This window comes from Lathyrus oleraceus, chromosome 4 (assembly GCF_024323335.1).
Source record: "Lathyrus oleraceus cultivar Zhongwan6 chromosome 4, CAAS_Psat_ZW6_1.0, whole genome shotgun sequence".
Taxonomy (NCBI): domain Eukaryota; kingdom Viridiplantae; phylum Streptophyta; class Magnoliopsida; order Fabales; family Fabaceae; genus Lathyrus; species Lathyrus oleraceus.
In genome coordinates this window covers 79,729,297-79,732,964 of record NC_066582.1, presented here as the reverse complement: position 1 = coordinate 79,732,964, position 3,668 = coordinate 79,729,297, and the positions used below count along the sequence as shown (strand labels likewise).

The 3,668-nt window shown below is 40.1% G+C and overlaps 1 non-coding gene across 1 annotated transcript; it reads left to right on the top strand.

Annotated features, from left to right (window-relative positions):
* The first annotated feature begins 3,012 nt into the window (after positions 1-3,012).
* Positions 3,013-3,119, top strand: LOC127077568 (small nucleolar RNA R71). The gene has a single exon (XR_007787363.1). It is a non-coding gene; the product is annotated as a small nucleolar RNA R71 (small nucleolar RNA).
* Positions 3,120-3,668: the final 549 nt, after the last annotated feature.

The following is a 3,668-nucleotide window of genomic DNA, read 5'->3' as shown; positions in this document are numbered from 1 at the left end:
TAATCACTGGCGTCACACATTATCTCAAACGGTTCTGACCAATCAGGGGGTTTCATTATAGGTGCTGAAGTCAGAGCTTCCTTCAGAAGATTAAATGCTTCAGTACATTTTTCATCGAAGATAAATTCAGCATCTTTCATTAAAAGACCAGTTAAGGGCTTTGTTATTTTGGAGAAATCTTTGATGAAACGTCGGTAAAATCCGGCATGTCCAAGAAAACTTCTTATCTCCCTGATAGTCTTCGGCGGTTTTAGATTCTCTATGACTTCTATTTTTGCTTTATCTACCTCTATACCTTTTTCGGAAACTATATGTCCTAAAACAATCCCTTCGGTGACCATGAAATGACATTTTTCCCAATTTAGCACAAGGTTTACCTCCACACATCTCTCCAGGATTTTCTCAAGGTTGACAAGACAATTTTTGAAATCTGATCCACAAACTGAGAAATCGTCCATAAATACTTCCATAATTCCATCTAAATAATCAGCAAAGATAGACATCATGCAGCGTTGGAAAGTTGCAGGAGCATTACAAAGTCCAAAAGGCATTCTTCTATAGGCAAAAGTTCCAACTGGGCATGTAAAGGTAGTTTTTTCTTGATCTTCGGGGTGAATAGGTATTTGGAAGAATCCTGAATATCCATCTAAATAACAAAAGTAAGAGTGTCTGGCTAGGCGCTCCAACATTTGATCTATGAATGGGAAATGGTCCTTCCTAGTTGCTTTATTTAATTTTCTATAATCTATGCACATACGCCAACCTCCATCGGTTCTTTTTGCTACAGGTTCGCCCTTCTCGTTTTGCACGACTGTGATGCCTCCCTTTTTGGGTACTACATGCACGGGACTCACCCATTTACTGTCCGAGATCTGATATATTATACCTGCCTCTAGTAACTTAAGAACTTCAGTCTTAACTACCGCACTCATTATAGGATTTATTCTACGTTGGTGTTCTCTGGAAGGTTTTGAATCTTCTTCAAGCAAAATCCGATGCATGCATACGGATGGGCTTATTCCTTTTAGATCAGAGATTTTATATCCTAAGGCTGAGGGGTACCTACGTAAAACTTCTAATAATTGATCGGTTTCTTTTTGGTTTAAGGTAGCACTGACTATAACTGGACGATTCATATCTTCATCCAGAAATTCATATCTCAGGTTTTTAGGCAGTTCCTTAAGTTTTACGGTCGGTTTCATAGGGCAAGGCATAGGATTTGGGGTAAGAGATAAACATTCGTGAAGGTTATCATCAATGTAGGGTGTTTTATAATTGTCATCTTCCAAAATAAGGGTTGATGGCAATTTTATAGATTTATTTTCTTCTTCTTGTTCTAATTCCCTAATGCATTCTTCGATGATATCTAAGGCATAACAAGAATCTCCTATCACAGGTGCCATAAGAAATTTTGACAATATAAATTCTATCTTCTCTTCACCTACCTCAAAAGTTAGTTTTCCTTTTTTAACATCTATTACGGCTCCAGCAGTCGATAAGAACGGTCTACCTAGGAGGATTGGTATGTCGTCATCTTCTTTAATGTCCATGACAACAAAATCAGTAGGTATAAACAACTGACCCACCCTAACAGGGACGTCTTCAAGTATGCCTATAGGGTATTTAACGGATCTATCGGCTAATTGAAGCGACATCTTAGTAGGTTGTAATTCTCCTAAGTTTAATCTCTCACAAACTGCTAAAGGCATTAAGCTCACACTAGCTCCTAAGTCTAGAAAAGCTTTTTCGATGACATGATTCCCTAAAATACAAGGAATGGAAAAATTTCCGGGATCTTTATCTTTCTTTGCTAACCTATCTTCGGAAATAGAATTACATTCCACGGGTTTCGGATCTTCAAGTCTACGTTTATTCGTAAGTATGTCTTTGAGAAACTTAGCATAAGAAGGTATTTGGGTGATGGCTTCTGTAAAGGGGATTTCTACGTGAAGTTTTTCTATAACCTTAACGAATTTTTGATATTGATTATCGATTTGGGTTTTCTTTAATCTTTGAGGGTATGGTATTGGTGGTTTGTATGGCGGTGGTGGTACATAGGTTTTATTTTTAGGTTCTTCTCCTTTTTCTTGACTTTCCGGGGTTTCAGGCTTCTCTGGTTCCTTTTCCTCACTCCTCTTAGAAGTTTCAGGCTCACTTAATCTAGGGTTTAAAGGCTCCTTATAAGCGGTTCCACTTCGTAGAGTAATGGCATTAGCTTGCCCTTTCGGGTTTTGTTGAGGTTGTCCAGGGAACTGTCCTCCAGGGGTAGTCTGTGGGGCTTGGTTTAACGCTACCTGAGAGATCTGGGTTTCAAGCATCTTATTATGAGTAATGATTTGATCAACCTTGGTTCCTAACTGGGTAATTAGTTCGTTAACATGGACGCTTTGGTTCATGAACTCTTTGTTTTTCTGTTTTTGAGCAACGATGAAATCTTTTACAATTTCTTCAAAGCTCGGGTTTGGCGGTACAGGTTGCATAGGTTGATTTGTTCTAGGGGCTTGGTAACCTTGTTGTCTCGGAGGTGCGGTATTTTGAATAGGGTTATTATTTTTGTAGGAGAAGTTTGGGTGATTCCTCCATCCAGGGTTATATGTGTTAGAAAATGGGTTCCCTTGGGTATAGTTCACTTGCTCAGTGTTGGTTTCATTTAACAGATTGCATTCGGCGGATTGGTGTCCTTGCGTTCCACATATCTCACAATTCGGCGAAACTGCGGCTACAGTATTCGGAGTTGTACACATATGTTCGACTCTAAGGGCCAACGCGTCCATTTTAGCCTGCATCATGTCTATAGAGCTTAGCTCATGTATTCCTCCTTGGGCTTCCTTCTTTTCCATTGTCGCTCGTTCTACTCCCCATGATTGATGGTTTTGGGCCATATCCTCGATAAGGGCACTAGCTTCAGGGTAAGGTTTATTCATCAGTGCGCCACCAGCGGCAGCGTCGATGGTCATCTTAGTGTTATAATGAAGTCCATTATAGAAGGTTTGGATGATTAGCCAATTCTCTAAGCCATGGTGTGGGCATGCTCTTAATAGTTCTTTATATCTCTCCCAGGCTTCGAACAACGACTCTCCTTGGAGTTGGGTAAATCTAGTTATAAGGTTTCGAAGAAGAGCGGTCTTACTTGGGGGAAAATATCTAGCAAGAAAAACTTTCCTAAGGTCATCCCAAGTTGTTATTGAATTGGGTGGAAGGGAATCTAACCATGATAGAGCTTTATCTCTGAGGGAAAAGGGAAATAATCTTAAGCGTATCGCCTCAGGAGAAGCTCCATTGGTTTTAAAGGTGTCTGTTAACTGAAGAAAGTTTTTTAAATGTTGGTTTGGGTTATCAGTAGCGAGACCTGAGAATTGTCTCTGTTGCACTAATTGCAGCAGGGATGGTTTAAGTTCAAAATTATTGGCTGGGATAACGGGGTTTACTATACTGGAACTAGGTTCCTCGTTTGATGGTTGGGCGAAGTCCTTAAGAGGTCTTCGGTTTTGTTCTTCGGCCATAGCTATCCTATTCCTATGGAAAAATAAACGTGCGCGAGCGTAACGTTCAGGTTCAGCTAGAGGGTCTACTAAACTTCCGGCACTGCGAGTCTTTCGCATTGACCGGTGGGTAACAACCTTAGTCTAAACGGTATAACTACAGGGTAATGAAATTTGACGAAATTA